Below are 13,018 nucleotides of genomic sequence, written 5' to 3'. Positions count from 1 at the left end.
CCTAATAATGTTTTGAAGATTCAGTTTTGTCACAAGAAAACACTTTTTTCTCAGAAGTAATATTTTTGACTTATTATGTTTTGCTTGCAAACCGACGACACTTTCCTCTCGATAGTGGTGATCACACTCAGCTAGTTGTGATAATTCTTTGATAGATTGCTGGTTTTTCACTGTTATATACTTCATGTTACAAATGGTCGGAGTTTCGCAATAATAGACCAACCGACAATTTGAAAAAAATGATATATTTGCCCAAATCTGTTGATGGCAGGCTAATTTAACTCGGAAAAAATCAAGAATGCGATATCTGAATTTTGCGGCGATTTATATGCAAAAATTCGTTTATTGCATAAAATTCATTTATTTATTTTGGTTTGAAATATTAATTCAACTGTTGCTCTCTTATTAAAAATCGGTTAGCCTTTTTCGATATTATTTGTGCTATTTTTTGTAATAGTATGAATGTTATAATACTTCTTGGATAAAATGTTTTATAAAAGAACAGACTTATTTCAATGGCCAATATCTCGAAACCGGTTTTTGACGCTTGGTCTATTATTGCGCAACTCCGTCCAAATATGCTATATGTTATAACACGGTGCGTTCAACTAATTCCTCCGCAGGTCAATTGTAGTTATTAAGATTGATTTTTGCGTGTCCGCTTTGGGTCAAGTCTTGCTCCTACAATGGCGAGGATGGAAGAAAGAGAAAGGTGTGTAGTCCTTACAAGATGGCAGTGCACTGCGGATGGAATAGTTGAACGCAACATATGTAGTAATACCGAGTGTGTACGAAGTTACGCCCGATTTCTATTCACGCAAATATATCCCGTGTACAAGAATTATTATTATTATTATTATTATTATTATTATTATTATTATTATTATTATTATTATTATTATTATTATTATCTTGTGAAGCTGTTGCTGAGTGTGAGTAGAATGTCTCATGGTTATGGTTATGGTTATGGTTCGTTTCAGGTAACCATGTTGTTGAAACAAATACACATTCTTGCTTGAATTCAAAATCCAGAATAACATTTTACTTACATGATAGCTATATCTACTGTAAAAAAAGATCTTTGACCGACTCTTTGTGAGTACAGAAATTAAATTATAGTCTTAGTTTAATTACATTTGGCACACTTTCAATGCAATAGTTTCCTGCGCCTTAGCGTTGTAGTCCAAGACATCATGTGTATACTTCATTCCATAATGACTGACAGGAGAAGTAAACATTGCAGGTAGAGGAGGAGAGAAGTGTATTTGCTATTGCATCAATTACAGAGGTCTCATTTCACGCTTGTCTTGAAGTTGGACAGCGCTAAAACGCTTCAGATCGCCCAACTTCAAGACAAGCGTGGAATGATACCTCTGTCATTGGTTCAATAGCAACTCCACCTCTGCCGGCAATATTTACTTCTCCTGTCAGACAATATGGAACGAAATATAGGACTTCCGTTGCGAAATAAGGAAATTTTTTCATGATATTTCGGCCATCGTGATGAAATTGAGACTTAACTCTAAGTAGCGAAATCTGAAGTCAGCTATAACGGTTAGGAGATCATAGTCCTAACCACACGCACTTTCTGTACTGTTCTGATGATCATTCACCTCTGCTGCAGCATTTGGAAGTAAGGTCAACATTCGTGAGGTCAAAGATCTTGTTCAAATATATCTACCGAATTTGAATGCAAGAAACATTATATATTTGTTTCAACATCATGGTTATCTGTCGCGCAACGGATTATTTAGTGAATAATCACTTTATAAATGATATTCTCAGTACTGTATAATGGCATTAGTTCATGTCATTTGAAAGACAAATTCATTCCGATAATACATTTTAATTATCCAAATAAAAAAAATACTAGTGGCTTGTGCAGCAAACGCTGCAAATTAAGTTCATTAGAAGTTCAAATAAAAATTCTTCAGATTTATTTTCAATGAAGAATAGGCCTACCAGTCATTTTAAATCATGCTTCCATAATAATCAAACATGCTCTCTCTGAATGGTTTTTATGCCAAATACTTTTTCTTGAACCTATCCATCTTCAGTTTTTGAGTTTAAAAGCGAAAACGCAAGTAACAATGTCAGAACGATTTTTCATGTAAGGTAGTAGTAGCTATTTCAGGTCATTGTGGATTGTAGGTGAGAGTTAAGAAAATGTCAGGTTTCCCATGCTTTCGAACAACAGACATAGCTTCTTCGTATAGCTGCTGCATGTTTCGTGAATACCTTGAAATGTAGAGGGTAAAATCATTTTATCCTGCTAAGAGACCTTGCTGAAATGATCGGGAGCCTACAAATTCTTATAGGCCTCTTATTTTATCAGTAAGTAATACCTTTTGGTCTTTCCTTAGGAACTGTAATTTTTGCGCTCTCTCCAGACAATATTGGAGAGAATCACGCACATAAATATCCACACCACAATGCCATTAAATATATGATTAGTGACTATAAAAATTTTTATTTTTAATAACAATAATTTTAACTTATGTAAGTTTTGTAGTTTTCAGTAACATATACTGAATATATTATACAGCCGTCACTCAGTAAATTATAGAAATGAAGATCTAATTTAAGATATTCTTGACGTGTACTTATATAATCCCAAAAGGTTTGAGTTTCATCAACCTATTGAAATTGAGAGGTGGAACTTAAACTGAGAGGGATTCAATCCGGCATCGGAACTGGAATCCGGTGTGGCTTAGTGGATAAAGCGTCCGAACGTAGAGCTGAAAACCCAGGTTCGAGTTCCAGTTCCGGAGAGAATTTTTGTCCACTCCACCCATCCTTCATCATACAACAACGCACGGAAATATCATATCTTCTTCGGTACATCATAATAATATTCCCTAAATACGTTGACGCAAAAAATCGATCTTCCTCTCGCTAAGTAAAATTGTAATAAATTCTCAAAAAGAACTATCACAATATTACTCGTATCACAATATTACCAACCTTTACCCTATTTGTTCTAAATGCGGTATTCTACTCCCTCTTAAATTAAGGTTGTATTAATGAACTTATGCTGCGTGCAAGTTTATTAACAGAAGTCTTCTTTTAGTACATTATGCAACGAGCCTATAATGGCAGTAATTAAGATGTGAGTATGTTTGTTTATGAAATTATTCATAAGTTTTCATGTTATGGTTATGTAAGTGACAAACGGGACTGACCTGAATTGTGAGATTTGCGCAGACGCGAAAGTATTGATTTTTCCGAGGCACGAATATCATTGACCCTGATATAACCTAGAGAACATTTGTCTTGATATAACCTGGAAATTGATTTAGAATTGAAAAACGATATGACAAATTGAATTTACTTGAATATTATAAATAATTAACGCTAATTATTATAGTAACAGAACATAACCTTCTGCGAAAGTATTGGATTTCCAGCCTCCGTCACTTTTCGCTAATTGTATTTCGATTGCATATCCGAGAATAATCGATACTGGCGGGTTTATAACGGTACAAAGGTGATTTGTCATTGACTGAACAACTGAATTATAATGAATAGGTGTAATTTAATGAGGTGCATTAAAGGGCTACTACCAGGTGTATAATTACTACATTTCGGCATGGTCGAGGATAAAATTATTTATTTTATAATCAACAGCTTATTTCAACTCATTACAATATATTTATTTCTATATATTATTTTCATCATGTACACCTCCAGAAATAAAAATTGGCCAGATTCTTGAAGCTCCTTACAGAGCACGAATCACACCAGAACGACTTAACAACGGTTTTCAACCCAGTATTTTTGAATAGTATTACAGGAAGATTTTTCACAACTAATCAAAATGCACGAAATTAATCTTATAATCAAATCTAATTAATGCCTAAAATTAATTATCAAACAAACACGATACAGTACAACAACCCCGATTATAACAATATATTCATCGCAAGCTTTCCGATAGCTCTGTGCTAGCTGCTTACTCGCAAAATACAAAGTTCAGGATTCGGATCCTGTTGAGTAGAGAGTTGTTTTAATTAATGATGTCGTTTAATTTCACTGCACGATTTATAAATATTCATCTACAATTAAAAACAAATCAATTTTCATCGCATCCATTCAAATTCCTTTCATATTATGACAATAATGGACATAAAATCAATTTCAATAACTCCCAAAGTGATCTCGTGTGTACCACTGCTCTGTATCACTTAGTGCAGAGTTTCTCAAAGTGTGGGTCGCGATCCCCTGGGGGTCGTGTAAAGCTAGGGGGGATCGCGAGATGATTTAGAAAATAAAACAAAAAATTCCTTATTAACATATTTATGTTGTATACAGAAACATAAACAAAATTGAACATAAAAATAAAATAAAAAAGTTCAGTAGTTATACCTAATGTGTCTGTTTTCGAGAAAGCAGCTTCTAAAATAATCGCTCTGTATTCAATATGCACACAATTGCATCATTTCCAATTTGAAAGAAATTTCTCGCTTTTTTTTTTATGGAAATCATAGACTGAAAACTTATTTTGCATAAATACGAGTTTGCAAATGTTATCAAAACTGTAAGAGTTTCTTCTGCAAGCTTGACTTATTCTTACATTATTTTGATCTAAAACTAATCTACGCTGTAAAGAAATATACTTTTAACCGACCATCAGTAAGCACATATTTTAGTAAGTCTTTTCCTTAATTATTTTTGTTTTAATTCGGCTAGTTGAGTGCAACTGTTAGAAATGGATTCAGTATCTATCTGTCACTGTCATGATTGTTTTGAGTTTCTTTCGGAAGATATTAAAAATTCTTGTTTAAAATTGTTCAAAGTTAATTTATGTCCACAAAAACAAACTAAGAATTTGTCGTGTCATACGATATGTGAGTTTTTTAATGCACTGAAATGAATAAATTTTCTTTTTGTCCAGTAATGTCTACCAGACAACAAGTTTCCTTATAAATCCGTCGATTTCATCTCTGTATGTTATGTTAACATATTGGCTTCGCAAACTATTTCAAGTGTTCTAAGTGTTTGAAAAAATATATCAGAAAGGAAGGACAGTTTTGAATTCTCTTTGGCCAAGAGGCCAAGACTGTTTCTTTAACAGCTCTAAAATATTCAATCTATCTTCTGAGAAATCACATATAGAAACTAAATTAATAGCGCAACAATAATTATATTTCTCACGAAAATTTTACGCATTTACTACTTCATTTTCCGTTCTCACAATCTTGAGCAATAATTTCAATCCTGAGCAAACTTTAATTATATAAGTAAGACTCAAGAGAGACGTGATTATTGTCTTAATAACAGATTGAAGACAAGCAAATGCACATGCTAAGACAGTTGGTTTATTTATTTAATAATGTTTCATCTGATATTGAAATTAAGAAATATATGTTATGCGAAAGGAACACATTTTTCGCAGTAGTATACACATTTTACATACTAACTCTTAAATGAAATCATGTAAGATTGTACACAATCCCTATCCGATACTTTTCTTCTCTAAAATTCACAGGCCTTCCGCCATTTTAAATATGCTTCCACGAAAAGATAATGTCAGTAATATAAGAATTATATTAACAACGATTTAGTCCATTAAAAATAATTTTTATTATACCTCTTATGCAAAAACAAACATAGTTGAATTAATTTTCTATGCACCCAAATAAAATGCACCTTAATTTCCTAATTTGCACATAAAACCAATGTTTTTAATCTTTCGGCATAATTTTAAATTTTATAATTTATGTAGATCTTGACACTAATTTTGTAGAGCTTCATATAATAGTTATTTATGAAGCAAGTGGATAATCGTGATGATTATGCCATGAGTGAATGGTTGTCGCACGAACGATAGTGAGTTAGACAGTTTCCACGAGTGTCATATTAAGTTTATCCACGAGTTGAATACAACACTTTATGGCATCTTAGCATTATAAATTGTAGAAAATAAAGTTTGAAAGAAACTCGAGATCCATAGCTGACAAATTGTCTTCATATGTTCGTGTCGATTAGTATTGCCTGGCATTGACATTGAGTAAAGAGGAATGGATAACCTTGCAGGTTATGTTACAAAATGTTGCTTTATTTTGTAAATACAGTTTCTCTGAACCACAGAACTGTTTTGTGTGATATTACAAAAGTGATACAAAACTGTTAAAGATCGAAATAAATGATACGTTATCTTTTGCTCTGCGTTTCATTTCTTGTTACACGGCGCGAAGAAGATATTCAGACGAGATGCATGCATCCCGATCGAAGAGTTCCGGTATTACGTCACGTAGCGAATACGTCATTGCTTTTATCGGCACGCGTGCCATAATAAGCGAATTATGAACGATATTCGATGTAGTAACAACCTGTTCATAATGCTAGGATGGCAAAAATATTTTTGTCCATGACAGTGCGTAAAGTTTCATTTTGCCCACTGTTATCAGTGTGTAAATTGAGCCTTTAAAACATTAGTGTGGAAAAAACAAGTAATACTGCTATTCATGTTACGCACTGCCAAAGAAAATGTAATTTAAATGTACAAACTCCATTCAGTAAGAAATTAATGCATTATCTCGATCTTACATTACTTAAAATATTACCCTTAGGACTAACAAAAAATAGTAACAAATTTAACAATCATATCTACATTTTAGGCCTTATTATTCTAAAGTTACATGTAATAGGCCTACTCATTGTAACAAGATTTATCATTCAACTGTCGCTAACCTCTTTGTTGATATGACCGGTTTAGACGGCCATGAAATCGTGAACATGAATAAAACTGGTTGCCATTTCATGGAAATTTACTTCTGAATGGTTCTGAGTTTAGACTGCCATGGCATTGTGGTCTTATAACTTCCACAACTTTAAATACTTATTTAATATAAATTTGTGCTATTTTGTATTACACACATTCGTAAAGTTATCTTTTGTCCCTAGTGTGTGTTTCATAAACTTTACACTCGTGCCAAAAAGAAAACCTTTACGAACTTAACTCATAAATAACTATTATAGTCCTGTTACAAAGAAAACATAGCAACGCAAAGACGATGACATAGTACACAATAAGTTTATTGAAGAAGTTTAGGTTGCCTTGGAAAAGGAAAAAAGGTACAGTTCTTAAAAAACATAACGTCATCACATGAGACAGGAGCTTACTCGAAAAGTTTGTAATCATTTTATACTTTATTTATAATTTCTAATGCTACCAAACTCGTATATAATTGTGCTTACCACACTCGTGAAGATTAGCGCACTCGCTAATGGTCTGTGCTTTAAACATTCACTCTTGCCATAATCCCCAAGCTTACACTCTCGTGAATAAATAACTAATTGGTACATTATAGTCATCTCTAATACAACTTTTTTGTTTACGAATGTAGACATTTAGAAGTGTAAACATTTTAAAACATATTAATTTATATTTAGAATCTAAGGGCCGTATTCATAGACATTTTTAGCGCGGCCTTTCGGTGGATTACCAGCGTTTTTCGTATTCTTAAACCAGTGTTAGCGTTAGGATATGATTTGAATTCTGTACTAGTAACCAGTGGATAGCCGGGGCTAGCTTAGTACGTTCGTAGCGCGTGCTGCGAAATGTCTATGAATACCACCCTAAGTATATTATCTCAGTTTCAAATATCGAAAAAGACCGCAAATCATCACGTCTTAAAGTAACTGAATCTGTGGAAATTGATCCACACGTAGAGAGAAGTGTTCAACTAACGGTTAGTGCTTTAAGAAAAATCAATCCTATGATAATACAGAAAAAGTAGCATCTCATCGCTTTATACAATAGAACTTCACCTTCATCTCAACAAACGCCATGTAATCATAGGAGTCGATAAAGCATCGTGAAAATAACCAATAAGAAACACCATCACTACTACTAATATCACAACCATCTCCAATATAACCACCACTACCACCACCACCACCACCACTATAACTAACACCATTACCTCTACCATCACCACTACAATAACCACCTCCACCACTACCACTGAAATAACAGTAGTAGTTGTAGTTGTAGTTGTAGTAGAAGCAGTAGCAGCAGTAGTAGTAGTAGCAGTAGTAATAGCAGCAATAGTAGTAGTAGTAGCAGCAGTAGTAGTTATAGCAATAGCAGTAGAAGTAGTAGTAATAGTAGTAGCAGTAGTAGTAGTAGTAGTAGTAGTCGTAACAGTAGTAGTAACAGTAGTAGTATAGTAGTATAGTAGTAATAGCAGTAGTAGTAATAGTACCCATAGTAGTAGTAGCAGCAGTAGTAGTTATAGCAATAGCAGTAGAAGTAGTAGTAATAGTAGTAGCAGTAGTAGTAGTAGTAGTAGTAGTCGTAGCAGTAGTAACAGTAGTAGTATAGTAGTAATAGCAGTAGTAGTAATAGTACCCATAGTAGTAGTAGTAGCAGCAGCAGCAGCAGTAGTAGTAGTAGTAGTAGTAGTAGTAGTAGTAGTAGTAGAAGTAGCAGTAGTAACAGCAGTAATAGTATTAGTAGTAGTAATAATAACAGTAGTAGTAGTAATAGCAGTAGTAGTAGTAATAGCAATAGTAGTAGTAGTAGTAGTAGTAGCGTATTCAAAGTTCTTCCAGCTGCAGAGATAATTCAGAGTTTAAATTCTAAATGAGGGCATAAATTTTGTCAGGGCCCTGTATCAGGAACAGAATTTTTTTACGTGCTGTAGATCTACATCTAAGAGAGAGGACCTGCAGCTTTTTTCCGTCATTGAGAAGTCATTCTAAGAATTTTGTTAATATTTAACGTCCACCGTCTTCAACTAGACTTGAATCGGAGTACCTCGGCTATCATAATAACAACTAATCACCGAAAAGACTTGTAAGAAATGCATTCTTAATGTGTAACTAACTTTGGATATCTGACGATATTTAACATACAATAAGTTGGTTAGAATGATACATTGCAAGTTCAATATATGCCATTGTTGTAAAAATGGCGCTATGGAATGCTGAACATCGTGCTTTTGTGGTGGAGACTTTTTTTTTAATGATGACTCAATTGTCATTACACAACGATTATTTCGTCAACATTTTAATGTTCCACATCATGGTGCCGTTTGTATGTTAAAACAGTCAGGTTCCCAATGCCCATCGTGTATATGTAGGGTAAAGTTGCCTAATTCCGTGATACTTTTTTTCACTGAATGTCACGGGGTTGGATATCTAGTTAGGAAATTCACCGAGGTCTCAAAAGTAGGCGAAAGATTTACGGCAATGGTCGTACGGCAAAGCTTTGACTGACATTCAATTTAAAAAAAAAGTATCACGGGATTAGGGGTATCACGGAAATAGGCAACTTTACCCTATATGTATATGTATGTGTATTTTTAGTTGTTTATTTTACGACGTTGTATCAACATCTCAGGATATTTAGCGTCTGGATGAAGTGAAGGTGATAATGCCGGTGAAATGAGTCCAACACCGATAGTTACCTAGCATTTGCTCATATTTGGTTGAGGGAAAACCCCGGAAAAAACCTCAACCAGGTAACTTGCCCCAACCGGGATTCGAACCCGGGCCACCTGGTTTCGCGGCCAGACGTGCTATCCGTCACTCCACAGGTGTGGACTATATGTATATGTATATATACATATATAATATATATACCTAATATAAGCAGGATAAGAAACTAAAACCCGAATTTTCTGAATATTACATCATAAAGCTAGGAGGCAATTGCCCTTTAAATATGAGTATAAACGAGTTCCAGTAACGTAACTTTGATAAACATCTAGATTATGTAAAAGTAATTTACATAAATGTATGAAAAATGTTAGGCTATTCGGAGGAGAACTGTCCGCAGAATTACATGGCCTGAATTGAATCTCTGAATTGAATATGAATCTTTGTAACATGGCACATAAATGAAAATTTCCTATCCGCTAGATGAAACGTCTTTGATTTAGACGCTGAAGCATTTTTCCTCCTCGGCACTGCGACGCAGCAGTGAATATAATGTGATATTATAATTCATTCTTCTGTTCCCTTCGTCCCACTCACATTTATAATCAAATCTTCGTTGCGTCGTCGTCGGTGTAGATTGTAGACCCGAAGTGTGAACGATAATCCTTCATGTCTAACTCTGGGTCGCAGGAATTTCAGCCTTGGAGTTGGATGTCAAAACCAAAAAGTAGTTTTATATATATATATATATATGGGACGACGAGAGATGGCTTTCACGATGTGGCGTCGACTATACATGGCCGAAACAGTGTCCCACGGGCATCTTTCAGCAGATATGAACGGAGCTCATTTGTCTCTCTGTCTATTCTCGACGGCGTAGAGAGGGCTTAAATAATAATAACAAAAAGAAAAAGAGTTTCCTGCCCCGTTTTATGTTCAAGGCAGTCGGTCACCCACTCAATGTAGCTCCAATTTTGTCCTCGTGGTGCCGCCACCACCACATTACATCGCTACTAATCACATTTCCAATCCCGAACGACACACGGCCTCTATTTTATTAAACCAATAACTTTCCTTAGCACATGAAAGCATCCACGGCAGTACAACTACTTACTTCTATAAAATATAGGCTTATCGGAACATGAAAAAATCTCTCAGTCTCTCTTTTCCCTCTCTGTCAATCTCTCTTTTCAAATCTGTCACAGACTTCTCCATAGATTTTAATTAAATCTATAATATTTACTCGGTTATTTACAAAATACAAATAGAACAAAATAAAATGAAATATACGTAAGAAAAAAGAAAGAATATAGTATTGATTAAACAATTTGAGGATTGAATGAGCATGTCAATCAATCTATCTCTCCACATACATGAATCTGTCTTTCTCCATCTCTCTCACGAACGTCATCTGTTTACATTTTTCACTTAGTCTCTGTCTATTTTATCTGACTCCATCACCGTCTATATGACTGACTCTCATAGTCTATGTCCACATCACTGTCTCACAGTCCCTTTTTACATTACCTCTCTTCTTTTCTGTATTTCTGTCTACCCATGTAATATATCACTATCTCAAATTACGTGTTCGACATCCCCATAGCCACGTTCGCACTGACACCTGCGTCTCAGACTAGGCTCCCAATCTCCGATTCGGATTCTGCGTCCACACCTCCGATTGGAACTACACGTCGACACCTCTGACTCGGACTTTGCGCCAATGACCCTGACTAGAACTCCGCGCCGACACCTCCGGCTCGGACTCTGCGCCCACACCTCCGGCTGGGGCTACACGTCTACAACTCCGACTGGGACTACGCGTCTACACCTCCGACTCGGACTCTGCGCCCACACTTCCGACTCTGAATCCGCGCCTACACCTCCGACTCGGACTCCGCAGATCTCTGTGACTCCGACTTTGCGGACATCTCTAGCTGTCTGCTAATATCTCTGACATATCTCTACGTATAAATCGGGCTTTTGAGGTAAGCTCGTTGTAAAACTGACTTGAATAATTTCAAAGGAAAAAATTGTTCCCGGGCCGGGCATCGAACCCGGATCCATTGGCTGAGTGCGCCAACGCTATACCGACTGAGCTACCCAGGAACTATACCAGATCAGTTTTATCCTTATATCCACATACCTCAAGTGGACTGACAGAACGCCAGAGCCCAGCACTGCGTGCACACTTACTGTGCGAATTAAATTTGTGGTTTTTTGTTATCTAAATAGTAAATTTTCCCTTGAAATTATTCATTGTCTCCGTCTATGTAAAATCTTTCTGACCCTCAAATCACACTGTCATTTAGGCTACTAATTGATATATCTGTAGGGTGATTGAGAACTTCTACACCAATCTCTGAGGTTCCATTTTTTGTCAGACAACCCAAGTTGTTTGACGCGTCATTTAGGAGCTACGTGTCTTAGGTTAGGATACAACTAATTAGGTCTACTAAATTTACTTGCATTCAGTTTACAGCAGGTGTTAACGTAGGACAATTTACAATTCTACATACCGTGTAATGCAGGTGTTCATAATATAGACATATACAGTATACACACACACACACACACACACACGACTCTCTTTCTCCCTACTTTTATATGTCTTCGTTATGTTCCCAGCCGTCCAGAAATTAAAACATGCCACAAATAATAATTTAAATTTAATTTTCGGTTCAAAAGTTTCAAATTTGCAGTTCAGTACTTTCTGTGATATTATATTAAGCCCATTTCGTTATATCATGGTTATAATACATACATATTTCTAATTCTTCTGGGTACTAAAGAGTTTGGATTTCAAAACGAACGAATTAATATGAAAGTTAGGGTGATAAAATACTGGTTAAAAATTATATTTGGAGACCAGTCGCTTTTACGGTCGATTTGCTACAAAGTTTCACAAAGAGAAGGGTGGGTTTATAAACTGCAGAGAGGGCTGCATCATATAGGAATGGGATGGGTGTAGGGGAAAAGGAGAGAATAACAGAAGGAGTATATGGAGTAATGTGAAGATGCGTTTAATTGATAACGAGAGGCAAGAGATTGAGCTCCCATGTTCAGAAAAGTCCTCACTACATTTACAATCAGATCTCACGCTTAACTGGGGGAGGTGTGACTACATAAATTCTTGTAACAAAGACAACAGAGCAGATTTAGCGTGTCTAAGATTGGGGACGTGGAAGGGTAAAAAAATTGTTAACGAAAGAGAGCGCCTTTGTCCACTGTGAGGAGAAAAGGACTCCTGGACACATATTTTATTACAGTGTGTCGAATTGGAACATATCCGGAAAACAATATCTACCACCCTCGATGCAATAGGAGTTCGCTTGCATGTCTTGACCTCATGGGGAATAGAGAATGGGAACAAAGGATTGGATTGTTCCTCTTGAAGGCCAGACAGATTAGAACTCCAGCTGTTGAAGTTCGTGATGCAAACTGACGAAGGGATACTTAATTATACACTTTTATGCATGTTTAGGTTAGGATATATTATGTAATGTGTTTTGTTTGTGTCATTTTTATTTTTATTTTTGTGTTCTTTTGGAGACTGGTTGGATCTAACTGTAGGTGAGGAGGGTGAAACCTACAAAGTAGGACTTGTTTTAGATACAAAGTACGTACGGTCAGA

General features: G+C 35.6%; 1 non-coding gene across 1 annotated transcript; it reads right to left on the bottom strand.

The window, feature by feature from the left end:
- Nucleotides 1-11,420: 11,420 nt before the first annotated feature.
- Nucleotides 11,421-11,493, bottom strand: TRNAS-ACU (transfer RNA serine (anticodon ACU)). Its single transcript has one exon. It is a non-coding gene; the product is annotated as a tRNA-Ser (tRNA).
- Nucleotides 11,494-13,018: the final 1,525 nt, after the last annotated feature.

The sequence above is a fragment of the Periplaneta americana genome, chromosome 17 (genome assembly GCF_040183065.1).
Source record: "Periplaneta americana isolate PAMFEO1 chromosome 17, P.americana_PAMFEO1_priV1, whole genome shotgun sequence".
Taxonomy (NCBI): Eukaryota; Metazoa; Arthropoda; class Insecta; order Blattodea; family Blattidae; genus Periplaneta; species Periplaneta americana.
This window is presented reverse-complemented; position numbering and strand designations above follow the sequence as displayed.